Raw genomic sequence first — 17,679 nt, forward strand, 5'->3', positions numbered from 1 at the left:
GACTTGCATATGTTGAACCAGCCTTGCATCCCCGGGATGAACCCTACTTGATCATGATGGATAAGTTTTTTGATGTGCTGTTGCAATCGGTTTGTCAGTATTTTATTGAAGATTTTTGCATCTATGTTTGTCATGGATATTGGTCTGAAGTTTTCTTTTCTTGTTGAGTCTCTGTGGGTTTTGCTATCAGGATGATGTTGGTCTCATAAAATGATTTGGAAAGGATTCCCTCTTTTTGGATTATTTGGAATCGTTTCAGAAGAAATGTAGCAGCTCCTCTTTGTGTGTCTGGTAGAATTCGGCTGTGAACCCATCTGGACCTGGGCTTTTTTTGAGTGGTACGTTCTTAATTGCTACCTCGACTTCAGACCCTGTTATTGGTCTATTCATAGTTTTGGCTTCCTCCTGGTTTAGGCTTGGGAGGACACAGGTGTCCAGGAATTTATCCATTCCTTCCAGGTTTACTAGTTTATGTGCATAGAGTTGTTTGTAATATTCTCTGATGATAGTTTGAATTTCTGTGGAATCTGTGGTGATTTCCCCTTTATTGTTTATTATTGCATCTATTTGGTTGTTCTCTCTTTTCTTTTTAATCAATCTGGCTAGTGGTCTGTCTATTTTGTTGATCTTTACAAAAGACCAGCTCTTGGATTTATTGATTTTTTTGAAGGCTTTTCGTGTCTCTATCTCCTTCAGTTCTGCTCTGATCATAGTTATTTCTTGTCTTCTGCTAGGTTTGAGTGTTTTTGATCTTGCCCCTCTCGCTCTTTCAATTATGATGATAGGGTGTCAATTTTGGATCTCTCCACTCTTCTCATATGGGCACTTATTGCTATATATTTTCCTCTGGAGACTGCTTTAAATGTGTCCCAGAGATTCTGGTATGTTGTGTCTTTGTTCTCGTTGGTTTTGAATAATTTCTTTATTTCTGCCTTCATTTCATTGTTTATCCAGTCAACATTCAAGAGTCAGTTGTTCAGTTTCCATGAACCTGTGCGGTTCTGAGTTAGTTTCTGAATTCTGAGTTCTAGCTTGATTGCACTATGGTCTGAGAGACTGTTTGTTATTATGTCAGTTGTTTTGGATTTGCTGAGGAGTGCTTTACTTCCAATTATGTGGTCAATTTTAGAGTAGGTGTGATGTGGTGCTGAGAAGAATGTATATTCTGTGGATTTGGGGTGGAGAGTTCTGTAAATGTCTATCAGGTTTGCTTGTTCCAGGTCTGAGTTCAAGCCCTGGATATCCTTGTTAATTTTCTGTCTGGTTGATCTGTCTAATATTGACAGTGGAGTGTTAAGGTCTCCCACTATTATTGTGTGGGAGTCTAAGTCTTTTTGTAAGTCATTAAGAACTTGCCTTATATATCTGGGTGCTCCCGTATTGGGTCCATATATATATTTAGGATCGTTAGCTCTTCTTGTTGTATCAATCCTTTTACCATTATGTAATGACCTTCTTTGTCCCTTTTGATCTTTGTTGCTTTAAAGTCTATTTTATCAGAGACGAGAATTGCAACTCATGCTTTTTTATTTTTTGCTCTCCATTTGCTTGGTAAATCTTCCTCCGTCCCTTTATTTTGAGCCTTTGTGTATCCTTGTGTGTGAGATGGGTTTCCTGGAATACAGCACAGTGATGAGTTTTGGTTTTTTATCCAATTTGCCAGTCTGTGTCTTCTGATTGGTGCATTTATCCCATTTACATTTAGGGTTAATATTGTTATGTGTGAATTTGATGCTGCCATTTTGATGCTAGCTGGCTGTTTTGCCCATTCGTTGATGCAGATTCTTCATTTTGTTGATGCTCTTTAGCATTTGGTATGTTTCTGGAATGGCTGGTACTGGTTCTTCCTTTCTATGTGTAGTGCCTCTTTCAGGAGCTCTTGTAAAGCAGGTCTGGTGGTGACAAAATCTCTGAGTACTTGCTTGTTTGCAAAGGATTTTATTTTTCCTTCACTTATGAAGCTCAGTTTGGCTTTGTATGAAATTCTGAGTTGAAAGTTCTTTTCTTTAAGATGTTGAATATTGGCCCCCACTATCTTCAGGCTTGTAGCGTTTCTGCTGAGAGATCTGCTGTGAGTCTGATGGGCTTCCCTTTGTGGGTGACCCGACCTTTCTCTCTGGCTGCCCTTAGTATTTTCTCCTTCATTTCAACCCTAGGGAATCGGACAATTATGTGCCTTGGGGTTGCTCTTCTTGTGGAATATCTTTGAGGTGTTCTCTGTATTTCCTGGACTTGAATATTGGCCTGTCTTGCTGGGTTGGGGAAATTTTCCTGGATAATATCCTGAAGAGTATTTTCCAGCTTGGATTCATTCTCTTTGTCACATTCTGGTACACCTATCAAACATAGGTTAGGTCTCTTCACATAGTCCCACATTTCTTGGAGACTTTGTTTGTTCTTTTTTGCACTTTTTTCTCTAATCTTGGTTTCTCGTTTTATTTCATTGAGTTGATCTTTGACTTCTGATATTCTTTCTTCTGCTTGGTCAATTTGGCTGTTGAAACTTGTGCATGCTTCACAAATTTTCTTGTGTTTTTCAGCTCCTTCAATTCATTCATATTCCTCTCTTTGTTGTCCATTCTTGTTATCATTTCCTCAAATCTTTTTTCAAATCTTTTTTCAAGGTTCTTAGTTTCTTTGCATTGATTTAGAACATGTTCTTTTAGCTCACAGGAGTTTCTCTTTACCCACCTTCTGAAGTTTGATTCTGTCATTTCATCATACTCATTCTCTGTCCAGCTTTGTTCCCTTGCTGGTGAGGAGTTTTGGTCCTTTGTAGGAGGTGAGGTGTTTTGGTTTTGGGTGTTTTCCTCCTTTTTCCGCTGGTTTCCTCCCATCTTTGTGGATTTATCCACCTGTCATCTGAGTAGTTGCTGACTTTTCGATTGGGTCTCTGAGTGGGTGCCCAGATTGTTGATGATGAAGTATTTCTGTTACTTAGTTTTCCTTCTTACAATCTAGCCCCTCTGCTGTAGTACTGCTGAGGTCCACTCCAGGCCCTGCTTGTGTGGGGTACACCTGTAGCAGCTGCGGAACAGTGAGGGGTGCTACCAGTTTCTTCTTCTGCTATCTTTGTCCCAGAATGATGCCCGCCAAATGTCAGTCTGATCAGTCCTTTTTGAGGTGACTCTTTTGATATACAGGGGTCAGGGAGCTGCTTGAGGAGGCAGTCTGTACTTTATAGGAGCTCAAGTGCTGAGCTGTGAGCTCCATTGATCATTCAGGGCTGTTAGGACAGTACGTTTATGTCCGCTGCAGCAGAACTCATAAAACCCCTTTTTTCCCTCAGGTACTCTGTCTCTGGGAGTTAGAGCTTTCTTTATGAGTATCCGTTGCACCTTCCTGCCCAGCTAGGAGGCAGTCTAGACACTATTTGCCTGCTGAGGCTCCGCCCTGCTGCCTTGGGCTCTGCTCTGCTGCTGTGGGCTCCGCCCTGCTCCAGTGAGCTCTGCCCTGCTGTCGTGGGCTCCACCCTGTTGCCGTGGGCTCCGTGTTACTGTTGTGGGCTCTGCCCTGCTGTTGCAGGCTCTGCCCTGTTGGCGGAGTCTCTCTGTTATGGCGGGTTGCCTCGGCAATGGCAGGCTGTGTCAGTAATGGGAGTGTACCTCAGTAGGGGCAGTATGCCTCAGTAATGGTGGACGCCCCTCCCCCACCGAGTTGCACTGTCCTGGGTTCAGCTGTGCCCTCAGTGAAACTCTCAACCCTGAGCGTTTCGAATCGCCATTTTGTTTGTCCCTGTGGGGGTGGGACCCGCCGAGCCTGATCACCTGGCTCCCTGATTCAGAGTCCTCTTTTTTTTTTTAAGTTGAATGGTTGACTCTCTCCCAGGTGTTTCAGTCAACTGCTGATAGGGCACCGGGATCTGTGTGATTTCCCATGCAACGACCCACTGCGCCGGCTCAAACGTCTCTTCCTGGGAATCTCCTGGTCTGGCTCACTGTCCAAGTCCCGTTTAATCAGATGGATATGCTAATCTGCCCTCCCAAATCTCAGATTGCCAGTTTAACAGGGCACCCAGACCAGTGCATTCTGTGTGGAGTGCTGCTGCACTGCAGTGCTGGCCGAAACAGCCACGTGAGCTAAAACAGCTGTGCTGGTGTCCTGTGTCTCTCCTACACCTGGGAATTTCCCCATTCTGTGGGCAACAAAGATCCATCTGGAAATGCGGATTGAACTCACCCTCTGCATCTTCACTGAGAGGTGCAATCCTGATTTGCTCCTACCACACCATCTTGGCAGTCCCTACATGTCTCATTTTTAATTGAAAACTGTACATTATGAATACATAGAGTAGATGTTAAGACCTGTGAATTGTCAAGGTGATCAATTAAGACAACAGTGAAACTGAAAGCAACAATCAAGGCTTTATTCACTCACTGTGTTAGTGTAAGCAAGAGGGCAAAAAGAGAAGAGTAGTGCCAGCTCTCTCAATGCTCTATTTTCCCTCATGGAATGGCACCAGGTGAGAGTCAGATAGATCATCCAGCTAGGGAACAAAAGGTTCCTGCAATTTTCTGGACTTGGGGGATGGAGTGAGAGAAACAGGAAAAGATAAGTGTGAAAAAGACTGAGTCAGAGTGGTGAAAACTGTCCTTGAGGATAAGCTCTTGGCAGAGGTGCCTGCACAGTATCTAAGCTGAACCCCACCCCACCCCACACATGAGGCAGCTGCTAAACGGAGGTGCCTTGGCTGGAAATGCAGACATGCACAAGAGTGTGGCTAGCTGGGGTTGGGGGAGAGGGTGGCTGGGTCCTCAACTTCAGAGTCTTCGGTCTCTGAAGGAGTCTCAACTTCCTTCAGAAACTGCAATATACTAACTGTGCACCAAGTCTGGCAAGGGGAGAAAGGGCAACTTTTCCCCCTTGCCAGGCTGCCAGATAAAGCTTTTTAATTGTTTATGGTTATACAACTTTGACCTGAAGTCAAGTCCCTCATAGAGCTTTAGATTCTGTTTTATCAGCAAGGTCTTTAGGACTTATAACTTGTGCTGACCTATCTCATTCTGTGGCTTAGAATGCCTTAACTGTCTGGGAATACAGACTAGTAGGTTTCAGCCTCATTTTACCTAGCTTCTATTTAAGATGGAGTTGCTCTGGTTCACATGCCTCTGACATTAGCATGTCTATAAGAGTTCTACTTTTTCAGCATTCAATGTCCAGGTAAAATGGCCCCTCTGGGAAACCTTCTCTAACTCCTATGGAAGTAGGCACTTCCTTTTTTGTACATCTTCGGTTGTTTTTACTTTCAGAGACCAATATACCTCTACAATTGATGGTTTTAGGCCAAACCAAGTGTGCCAAGGGAAAGTGAAAGTAACTGTTGTTTTTTTTTCTACTCACTCTAGGATGAAAAAATGGTCTCTGTGTTTGTTTCTACCTCACAAAACGGAGTCCCAATTCAGGTAGTTATAATTTTGTGGGCAATTCATCTTCCCACATAGGAAACCCAGGTTTTAGTAAGATACTAGGGGTTGAGTGAAATCTTGATTTGAACTTAGAAAACTATAGTAATTTAGCTGTTTTCTATCACAATGCTAAGTTGCCTGAATATCTTTCCAGACATAAAAGAAGTCTTCACGACAATAAGGAGTAACAATATTAGAAGACCTTTCTCCTCAGATAATGAGGCTAATTCAGTGTGCACCAGGCCCTGTGCTCCAGGAATTCAGTCACCATATGTGGAAGAAGAGAGAGATTCTGCCTTGGCCCACTGCATTTGATGATGTCCTTGCCAGTTACGGATTGGCAAATGGAAAGTAAGTATCATCTGGAAGGGAGAAATAGTGGTACAAAAAGAGGAAGTTTCACAGCCAACGTCCCACAGCAAGTTAATGATCAAGCAATGGCACATTATTTATTTGTAGATATCATGTGATTTTTAGAACCAGTCAGAGGCTTTCTCTGTCCCCAGTTGCCTCTGTGGTGCCTAAAGTCCTACTGCCAAAGAGTAATTTTCATTGGATGTAAAGTCTGTCTGACTTCTAGGGTTCTCCACGGTCATGTAAGTATCATGGGAGAAGGTAGTAACTCCTTCCATGAGCTAACATGGCAGTTGCGAAAAGAAGGCTCTGTAAAAAAAGAATAAGGCTAGGCATCTGTTGAGAGGGTAAGGACATGACTCATGTCCACTGATCTTACTTTAATGTTTAACCTATAGAATGTTTAGCTTCAATATTTAGTTTGATAGCCAGATCCAGGCAGAGAAAATGCAAGAGGTAACCTAGGGTGGGAAGGAGAAGAGGCTAGATATGTAAAATAGCTGATCTGAAATTATCCATTAATTCAAATTAAGGTACATTAATTTCTCCAGAGGCTGCTGGAATGCTTTGTCTTGGTGGAATAAGCTAAATGGAGCTAAATGAAATAAGCTAAATGTAATTCATCACTAAAGTTACTGCCTCTCACTTTCATTTCTCATGCATGCCCAGCCATAAGTAAGCAGATTATGCAGCTTGCTATCCACAGGGATGGAGTGTGCTTGTTTTCATTCCTATTTAAATGCAGGGTTGAATACAAGCCTATTGGTGATATGATTGCCAAGATCCTCACTGGGAGATTCAATTCTTCAATACATTGGAAGATATCCAAGTTTTCCTGGCTGGTGAGCATAGATGGATGGAAATGGCATGACCAATTAAGGACACCATCAATCAGTCAATTAATAAACACTAATTGAACAAATATAGGACACTTGGCTAAGCATTATGGAGGACATAAACATGCTAAGAATTAGTCCCTATGCTGAAATTATTTAGGAAATACTGAAAGGCCACTTTCAACCCTGTTGACTTCCTTCACTGAGCCAATAGTAGCCAGCACCTGTATGTTCACTCTGAGTCCATGACAGGCATGAAGTTCATTCTTTCTCTTAGACGGCTCTGGGAATCATCTGCTGTGGCCAAGCTCCCCAAATTGGCACTTACGATAGCTGCATGCCACTACTGCTGCTGATGGTCTGCACATCCCACTGGCCCTCTGCCCCAGTTCTTAGGCTTTTGTTTTGTTTGTCCTTGTTTCTATTACTGCTGGACCTTAGCCTTGAACCCCAGCCCAGTCAGTGAAAGTCCTGATGCCCTCAGCCCTCTTGCCCTCTCTAAAGAAGGGTTTCTCAAACTTGGCACACTTGATGTTTGGGGCCAGGTAAGTCTTTGTGTGGGGCAATCCTGTGCATCTGGCATGTTAGACAGCATCCCTATCCTCTACTCAGTAGACACCAGTAGCAGCCCCCACTCCCACAGTTATGACAACTAAAAGTGCCTTTAGACATTGCCAAATGTCCTTTGGTGGTCAAAATTACCCCCAGTTGAGAACTCTTTCTCTAAATGCTCTTCTAACTCTCTCCATTGACTCAGAAAGACTTCCTTTGGCTGTGAGTCCATGATGCAATCACGAGCTTCTTACTTATTTTTCTTTCTCCTCCCATTGGTGTTGTAAAGGCACAGGGCTGGTCTTTCCTATCTCACTTCTAGGTCAACACTTGACACAGAAAAGGCACTTGAGGTTTATTTTTTAAATGCCTGAGAGCCCAAGTGCCTCCATCCAGGAATCAAGGAAGAGATTGGGATATTTAATTCTTCAATACACTGAAACATGTCCATGTTGCTCTGGCTGCATTGAGCATAGATGGATGTGAATGGCATGACCATTTAGCCTTGGGGATAGATGCTGGATAGAATCAGACTCAGGTTATCAGCACACTTGACTGTTGACAATTTACAGAGTTAGCTAGCAGGTCATACCTATTACACAAGTTGATCTGTCCATTCCACAGTTCTTACTAAGAAGTCTCAGTAACCCTTAAGATAAAGCCATGCTTTTCATAGCAAACATAAAATCACAGGATGGCTCCTAACATTATCAAGCAGCACACAATAAATTCACACTGAAAAGGTGACTGCTGTTTACTGGGATAATGGTGGAGAATTTGAAACATGAATTGGGCTTTAAAGAAAGGGGTAATTTGAAGAAGTGGAAGTGGGAGGATGAGGGAATGGTTAATTCAAAGTATTTAATGTGGGGAAAATAATATAAGCACTGCAGAGAGTTGAGGAAAAAACATGGTATATTCTAGAGGGCAAATGTTATAAGGAAACAACCAGGAGAAAAGGAACTAATGAAGAGATGAAGGTATGAAAATATATGAGGCATTTTTTCGTGCTAGCATGACAATCTGCCTATCTGGAGTGACTGCTATGTAAAAAAGTAAGTGACCCTTAGAAGAAGAGTCTCCTCTGGCAGAGAACCTGGAAAGAGAATATACTTGACAAGGTAATTATTCATTCAGCCAAATACATTGGCAATCTAATCCTAAAGTCATAGGGAGAAATAAACAACAAGAATATCTGTGAAGTTCTTGCCAAAGATTAATAAGGGGGCACAGTTCAATGTCAAGAGTGCAGTTTAGAGATCTGACAGCCACATAATGGCTTTGTGATCTTAAGTTCCTTAAACCTCAGCTTTAAAATGGGGAAAACAGTAACCTTGCATGTGTGGGGTGACAGTTGTATAAGATAATGTATGATCTTATATACAGTAGACCCTTACCAAATGAAAACTATCTTTTTTAATCTGCTAAATATTGAGGCATCACTGAACGTTGCAATGGACATCACAGTATACTTCTGGCGTATAGATGAAGAGACAAACAATAGGACATAAATAAAACCCATGAATAATAAATAGTACTAATATATGTAACTGACCTGAACTAAGTAGTATGTAAAGAGAATGCCACTATATATCTTTTTCACCACCCTCTGGTAAAATGGCTCTATTTAATCTTCCTTCTGTGGCACTGGATAAAATTTCAGGCAAATTCCAGAACTTTTCTATTAATTCAAAATTCTAAAACTTCAATAACATAAACCCAAACTTCAGTCTTTTATCCAATCTATAACTTACCCCCTTTCTAAGCTCTGCTGTGAATCATGTTTTGAGATCAGCAACAGGGAAAGGGACTGTGATATCTTCTTCATTATTTCTCCCTACCTTTATCTTCTACCTGTCTTACCCACTGACTCTGCCTTTGGCTTCTCCAAGGTTGCAGATTCCAACTGCAGTCCTCCTACTGCAGTTCCCTGTTATGGACAGTGCCTCTTTATTGGCCACCAATGACTGCTCTGTCAAGCCCTGACTTCCAGCAGCTCTTGTTCTAGGATATAATCCAGAGTCTTCACCTGTCTGTCCCACAGGAAACACATAGTGTTATCCACTGGAAATCAGGCTCACTCTCTATGCTGTCAGAGCAGACCTCTTTGGACCCTTTGAAAAGCTCTCATCATCTCCCTCTGGGGTGGGGTATGTCCAAGCACTCTGATTCCCTCTGGACCTCATGGTAAATCCTTAGCTTGTTCTTACATAGCCTGGAGGTGATAGAATGTATGAAGGCAGGTTAGTTTTGGGTCATTCTCTGTGCAAGTCCTGCAGAGATAGTCAAGTGCCTTGCTTTTAAATGAGGGAATACTTAATACCTATTATTCCCAGGTTTGAGATCTTAATTAAAAATCCAAAAAAGAAAAAGTTCCATTTTTACATCCTTTAATATATGTACTTAGTGATAAATGTTTAGGCACAAATAAAAACGGATAATGATGTAGTAGCATACAGAGAGACTATCTGTTGTCAATCACTGTACAAAGAGCAACCCAGCATTAACAATATTAACACAGTTAAACAAAATAGTATTAACTCACTAAATTCTCAGAACAGCACTGTGTCCTCTGACAGGTTAATGAATAACAAAAATGCAATGCGTGTGTGTCTATACACACACAAACACATACACATTATATATAAATGCAATGTTATTCAGCCACAAAAAGAAATGAAGTTCTGATACGTACTAAAATACAGTTGAACCTTGAAGACATCAGGCTGAGTGAAAAATCCAATCACAAAGAGACAAATACTGTATAAGTCTACTATGAAGTACCTAAAGTAGTCAAATCTAAAGAGACAGGCCGAGGCAGATGGATCACGAGGTCAAGAGATCAAGACCATCCTGGTCAACATGGTGAAACCCCGTCTCTACTAAAAATACAAAAAATTAGCTGCACATGGTGGTATGTGCCTGTAATCCCAGCTACTCAGGAGGCTGAGGCAGGAGAATTGCCTGAACCCAGGAGGTGGAGGTTGCGGTGAGCCAAGATCACGCCATTGCACTCCAGCCTGGGTAACAAAAGTGAAACTCCGTCTCAAAAAAAAAAAAAAAAAAAGAGGCAAAAAGTGAAATGGTGGTTGCTGGGGAGGGGCCAAAGGATAATAGGGAGTTATTGTTCAATGGGTATAGAGTTTCCGTTGGGGAGAGTGAAAAGATCTGGAGACGGATGGTGGTAATTGCTGCACAAAAATGTGAATGGACTTAACGTCACTGAAATGTAAAGCAGCAGGCTGCTTGTCTCACCAAACTCTAGAAGGACTCAGATCCAACTGTTAGGGTGAGGCTTGGGACTTAGAGCAGAAGAAATGAACTAAAATTAAGATATTTGCGTCCACCCCACTGACAGGCTTTCCCATATTCTGGGTTTTCCTGATGACTTTTCCACATAGAGTGACAACCCCACAGGTTGGCCTAGGACTGAGGAGTTTTCTGAGACATAGAACTTTCACTGCTAAACTTGAAGCAATTGATCACACTACATTTAACATGCACCTCTGTCCTCTGTATTTCTTTTGAGAGTAGAAAATGAAGGCTGATCAGATTCAGATTTATTTTCATGAGAAAGCTACTTCAGAGGTGGTGTTGGGTTCTCTCATCAGAAGATACATGGTGTTTCCTTGAGTCTTTTTTGAATGGCATTAGCAGCCACTGATGCTCAATACCTACACTCATTTTGCAAAATTGCTGCATTGTAATTCTATTATTTTGTCTTTATTTATTAGATAAAATACTTTTACAGAGAAACATCTCCATAAACTATTTGATTCTTTCTTTTTATTTACCACTTTTAAAAATAATAAGTTTGTTCCTCAGTGTTCTCTAATGTTGACCAATTAGATTTCCTTGATATGCTTACAAGCTCAGGATTTTAAAAATATCTAATGCATCTCAATTCATTGCATTTATTTTCCTTTTTGATGCTCAATTGTACCATCTTTGGCTATAAGGGCCTTTTAAAGTGGGCTTCTGAGTCCTTTTGACATGATGCCATTAGTCATTCATAGTTTTTCTTGCTGTCTGTAGGACAATTTGTTCTGGGCCGGGAATCAGCTATTTCTCTAAATAACTCTGGCTGCTTTTAATGGGAAATAGTATAAGACTATCATTTGGCTGCTAGGGATAGTTATTGCTACTAGGTCGGTCATTATTTCTAGACTTTTTCAGTAGACAAAGCTAAGGTTTATTTTTTTAAAAAAAGATAAAATACATGACAAATTTAAAATGATGCTTCAATTTAAATTCAGACTAGAGCTTTTATTTAATCTATTCTATTGTGCCCTTTTCCCCATGATGAGAATTCTGATGTCAACAACACCGAGGATGATATAATTTGAATTTCAAATAATTACTCATTTGTCTTATGTAACAATACATACTCTACAACTTAAAATAACAATATTAATTTCTACAAACAATATGATTACTGAAAACTATTTAAATATATTTTGGAGCAGTTTTGTCTTTGGAGTATAACCCACTACAGTTGTATAATCAAAATATTGCATTTTAAAATCATTTAGGATAGTTTTCTAATTAGTTTTTTAATACTTTATTCTTAAATATGAATAGACAGCTTAGGATCACCAGTTATTACTCTAAAGCCTTCAAAAAATTTTTAAATATGCCCAAAAAACTGACATCAAAAAGGATAGCCATATTTTTTAAAGCAATGGAAGAGTTTGAAAATGCAATTGAGAAAATATTTCAGAAAGTGATCAAAAACAAAAAGAAAAAGATTAGGAGAGATAGGTTAGCAGATCAATCCAGAAGACTCAATTAGTAGGAACTCCAGAGATGAAAGAGAATAAAAAAGAAAAATTATCAGACAACTGTTGTGAACTGAACGAGAGCCCGGGAATCTCGTCCAGCAAGAGGGTCCCAAACCTGGAAGAGAGCATGTGTGGAAAGAAAGGAGAAAGAAAAAGAGCGAGGTCTGGAGGACTACATGAGCTATGCCCATGCAGCAATTTTATTTTTGCAATAGGTTCCATTATATACTTTTCCGCTTAATGTTGTTTACATCAGATCAAAATACTTAAGTCACAAGGTAAGCAAGTTAAGCCCAGTAAGTAAGTTATGCCCAGTAAGTAAGTTACGCCCAGTAAATACTTTAACAAGTGTAAATACTTAAGTTAAGTCACAAGGTAAGTAAGTATACCCAGTAAGTAAGTTACACCCAGTAAACAATTGTAAATACTGAAGTTAATATTTTACAACAAATGTAGCAAGGATACAAAATGAACATGATGAAGCAATAAACCATAAGGAACCAAAAGTGGACACAATGCCTCCCAAGTCCTCATATAATTATTTTGAATAGCATAGTCCCTCTCTTGGTTCCTGCTTTCCCTCAGCTTGACTCCCCCAACAGGGGATCTGTCTCCAGGCTCAAGCTCACCGTATGGTGAGGCCCGTTTCCTAGGGGCCTCACACAGGAGCAATCCCTCAGACAACCTTCCAGAACTGAAAAACATGTTTCTAGGTTGAAAGAGCTTGTCAAAATGCCCAAAAGAATGAATGAATAAATGAATTAAAAAACTAATTAAGATACATGATAGTAAAATATTATTACTTTAGAGATAAAGGGAAGACTCTTAAAAACTCAGGGGAAAAATCTGTACATAATTAGGATCTGCAATGAGAATCATGTCAGACTATTCAAGAGTCACACTGGAAGCTAGAAGACTATGGAACAATGCCTTCCAAATCCAGAGGAAAACCTATTCCCAGCTATTATTCTACACTATCAAATTATAAACAGGTATAAGAGTAGAATAAGAATAGCATTAGCCATGACTCAAATGTTCATCCATCTATACTCTTTCTTAGAATGATATGGAAGATATATTTTAGCAAAATAAGGGATAAATGAAGAATAAGTAAGACAGAAATCCAGCAAACAGCAAATCCAACACAGGAAAGAGAAAAAGGAAGGTTCCAAATCAACCAAACTAAATTGGAGCAGTAGAATCAAGGGCTCAAGGAAGGAGGTACCAGGGGGAATTATATTTAACTGTAGATTATCAGATGTATTTAAGCACTTGAATCACAATATTGACAGATATTTGTCATATCTGTTGAACAGATTTACTTGAAGATTTGGAACATAGTTTAATAAATAAATGTAAAATGAGGCCAGTATTAATTCTAGAAAAAAAATTAAATATTGTACTCCAAAGGAGTTACAACTATGGCATACCTTTTGGCTCAGCAGCAAATATATGTATATCATAGTATAAATACTGACTTTGCTTTGAATAAACTTTTACCTTTGGAATAATTTTAGATTTATAGAACAGTTGTCAATGCAGTACAGAGAGTTCCTGTATACCCTTCACCCAGCTTCCCTGAATTTCAATATCTTCCATAACCATGTGACATTTCTTAATACAGTACTGTGTAACACTAGAGACCATTTTAATGTCACCAGTTTTTCTATTCCAGAATTTAGTGCATAAGTCCACATTGCATTTAGAAACACTGACTTGTAATGTAACCAAAAATTGCACTTTAACCACATTAGGGGGATTAAGAAGAAAATGAGGGGGCTGTCTAAAAGAGGCAAAATCTTTGTCTTCATAATAGGATACCATGGCAGAATTCATCGAAAACTCAAAAGTCAAAAAAATGGTCAGGTATTACAAAAGAAAGAGCTGAAATATTGAAAGTGTTGCCTCTGACATCTGAGAATAGGCCCTGAGCAGGGCTTGAGAGAAGGGATTGCTGTTATTTTGTCACAAATCATTTAGTACTCTGTCACCTTTAACTACATACAGGTATTATTTTTATAAAAGTAAATGTAAATTCAAGTATATAATAAGCCAAATAAACTAATATTCATAAAATTAGCAGATTAGAAAAGAGATTCCAATAGATCAAAAGGCAAAGCTTATGAACAAACCATTTTTTGAGAAAATAATGTAATGAAATATTTGTCTGAAAATAAATTCAATCTCTCTAATAATCCAATAAAGGCAAACTTTAAAATAGTAGGCTAAAATTTTACCAATCAAGTTATAAAAGTATAATAAAAATAATAATGTTCAATATTGACTTTTTTTGATAAGGCAAGCACTACACAGTGATATTGAAATTGGAAACATGTACTATGGTATTTTTTGGTAAAATAGTGAATAAAAATGTGTACCAAGAATCTAAAAAATTTTCATGCTTTTGACCTAGTTGAAATTACTTTTTGATTCTTACCTTTGGGAATATGTGTTAAGTAAATAAACCAAAATATACAGAGAAACATTTATTTGTAAAAAATTTTATCATTAAAAAGTGATATTTAAGAAGTACATCTACTAACATTAGAAAATGGTAATATTATATTAAGATTTAGAAAAAAATATAGGTTTGTATATATAGAGTGCTATCAACTATGTGAAAGAAATACTGTAAATAAAACATTCCAGGAAATTTATCAATATTGAAGTTAATGGTTATTATCATAAAGTGGTGAGATTGGGGTAATTTTGATTTTATCCTCCTTTACACATACTGAACTCTCTATATTATTTTATAATAGGAACCGTATTGCACTTACTACCCAGAAAAACCTTAACTGTTATTTAAAGGATGTGAGTTGCATGCACCTGACACAAGGCAGGAATTGCCATTCTGGAAATGTATCTTTGACTCCACTTTTGTTCTGCTGTCCCAGTTCCCATCCTATTCCCTTCCTAGCACTCTCTCTCTAACCTCTGGTGCATTGATTTCAAACTGTTTCTTTAATTTTTTAAATTCACCAAACCGTTATTTAGTACCTACTTGGTCTAATCCTTATAGGTGTCATGTACTAGGCAACTTGATGCAAAGCAGAAGCAAGCATGATCTCTTCAATCAAGCAGCTTTGAGTCTCACAGGAGACACAGATACAAAATTATTGCATGAGGTAATAAATACTACTAAGCTGAACCACATGAAATTGCCATTTTTGTAGGTCAGAAAGAGTCAACCACTGGCAATTTCTTATAAATGCTGTGAAGGGAGAGAGGTCGGGCAAGTGGCTTTATACCTTTCAGTCATATTAGCTTTGTAATAGAAAGTTTCTTGTAGTAGAATATCAAGCACTGGGATAGTTCTAAGTGACATGAAATGATATGATGCTAGTGAGAAGAGACTTTGATTTTCCTGGGCTGTTATTTGTGAGGGACAAACGACTGAGTTAAGTTGCTGAAAATTATAGTGAGCTTTCTTAGAGCCAGTTGAGAGAGTCATTTGCACGGAGATAATAGAAACCAGGAGAGCGGGTGTGCCTGGAAAGGGAGATGCCAAGAAAGAGAAGTGAATGCTTTATGTAGTGGGTGAAGAGAGCCAGACAGAGGAAGCCAGAAAGAGAAACAAAACAGTACAGATTATGCAGAATCAAATGAGAAAAGAGCTCCAAAGATGCAGTGTGCAGGAGTATTACAGAATGGATAGAGATGTGGACAATTAACAAAGACTATTGGATTTGTCCGTAGGAGGGCATCGGTAACCTGAGGGCATTTTTTCTAGAGTGGTCAGAGCAGAAACCCGATTGTGAAGGATAGGAGCAAGGCAGCATGCACAGTGGTTTTAACAACAGCCATGGGTCCTGGGGTCAAACGGTCCAGGTTTACTTTCTTGTTCCACAGCTAAGAAGATATGTGAGTTTAGGCATGTTACCATCTCCATGCTTCCCTATCCTCATGTACAAAATGAGGAAAATGACCATAGCCCCTTTTGTGATCGATCACTCTAATGGATACAAGTCTTCACAATTCCTCATATCCATATCTTTTGTCATGTAACCTTGCAGTACCCTTTCACTCTGACTCTGAGCTCAGCCTGTTGACTTTTTTTGACCAATAGAATGAGGTAGAAGTGACACCAAGCCAATTCTGACCAAGCCTTCTGTCCTTTTGGCTTGCTCTCTTGCCCCTCTGCCATCATCTGGAGAATGTACTCAGATAAGCCTGCTGAAAGAAGAGAGGCAAATTAGGGTAAAATTGAGTCTCCCAGGTAGTCTTAGCTGGGGCCAGCCTTGATCAGCTGACACTCAGTATATAAGTGAGCTAGTCACAATCAGCAGAGTCACCCAGCTGACTCCAGACACATGAGCAATAAATGTCTATTATTGAATGCACTGAGACGTTGTTGTTGCTTGTCAGGCAGCAATACTGTGTAAATAGATAACCAAAATACAGATTTGTTGCAGGATTAAGTGAGATAGCATATGTAGACTGCTTTAAACAGTACCTAACACATAGTGACTGCTTAAACATGTGCAACTCATCATATCATTTTCAGAGATATTGATTGATTTCCTGGGGCCACCCAGGGACAGCTGAAATACAAAGGTAGCCTATATAGACTAATCATTTGGTGTTTCTCCAAATTGATATTTTTTTCTATCTTTCTCATTGCTTACTTAGTGAGGGAGGAAGAAAACTGTATTCATCTGAATATTTTTTGGAGCCAAAACTGATTTACTTAGTAAGCCATTTTTACTAACTGAAACAGAGCTGATGTTCTAGAAAATAGAATGGCAAATTATCTGCCACATTTCAGAATTACACTTCTTCTTTAGTATTCTTTTGTGGTTTCCAAACAAGAAAATTTCTGGGGCAGTATATTAAAGAGTGTAAAACTCAGAACATAAAACAAACCTGTCATTTCCAGTAAATGACACTATACCATGCATTATTCAGTTTTGGAATTTCAGCTGAATGGGACTTCTGACTCTTAGCTGACTGACTACATGTTGAATCATAAAAATACTTGACAAAAATAGGATGCACTCACGAGGAAGTTTTCCTTCTTCTTCTCTTTATTATTATTCCCATGTAAAATCAAGGTCTGGCTCTGTAAAAGCAACATATTTTTGTTTCAGTTTATTGCACTGGAGGTTTAGTATTCCTTGGATAAAGCAAAACTCATGGACACCATTACAACTAGCCCACGCCTTGCTTGGCTTTTGGGATGTGGAGAAGCTGCATAATCAGATTGCCCTTGTGTAAATGTGTCTGCAATTGCTGGCATAAAGAATCAGGTGGAACAATTTGGCATCTGATATAAGCATTTTGTTTTATAGTTGTAAAAGATTACCTGGTCTAGAATAAAAAATGTAAAAAATAAGTTCTATCAAACCAAAGATTTAGAACCATCTAAATTCAGCCCCAGGTTTTTGCCCCTGCCTTTTCTTCCATGATTTATTGAAGCAAAGCACAATAGGCTATTAACTGTTCCCTGAGAAATAAACATCAACCACAAGAGCACACTAAAGTTCAGGACTTTACTCCCCAGGCAGGTTCGGGCTGATTATCCGACAAGTTTCCCTCCCTTTCAAGTGTCCTCAAAATGCTGAGAGTACTACTGACCAGGAGTCTTCTTAATCTTAGCTGACTTATGATTGCATGTTGAGTCATAAAAATGCTTGACAGAAATAGAATGCACTCTCCAGGAGGTTTTCCTCCTCCTCCTCTTCCTCTTATTCCTACTCCTCCTCCTCTCCTTCCTCCTACTCCACCTTCTCGCATGAAATCAAGGTCTGG

At 39.3% G+C, this 17,679-nt stretch overlaps 1 long non-coding RNA gene across 1 annotated transcript in view; it reads left to right on the forward strand.

Moving 5' to 3' along the window:
* LOC144579157 (uncharacterized) overlaps window positions 1-11,455 on the forward strand; it is a 148,967-nt gene extending 137,512 nt beyond the window's left edge. Inside the window, exons 2-3 of the long non-coding RNA XR_013526082.1 lie at window positions 5,346-5,402; window positions 5,560-11,455. This is a non-coding gene — a long non-coding RNA (uncharacterized LOC144579157). The remainder of the gene's footprint in view (window positions 1-5,345; window positions 5,403-5,559) is intronic.
* The last annotated feature ends 6,224 nt before the right edge of the window (window positions 11,456-17,679 follow it).

Source organism: Callithrix jacchus, chromosome 14 (genome assembly GCF_049354715.1).
Source record: "Callithrix jacchus isolate 240 chromosome 14, calJac240_pri, whole genome shotgun sequence".
NCBI lineage: Eukaryota > Metazoa > Chordata > Mammalia > Primates > Cebidae > Callithrix > Callithrix jacchus.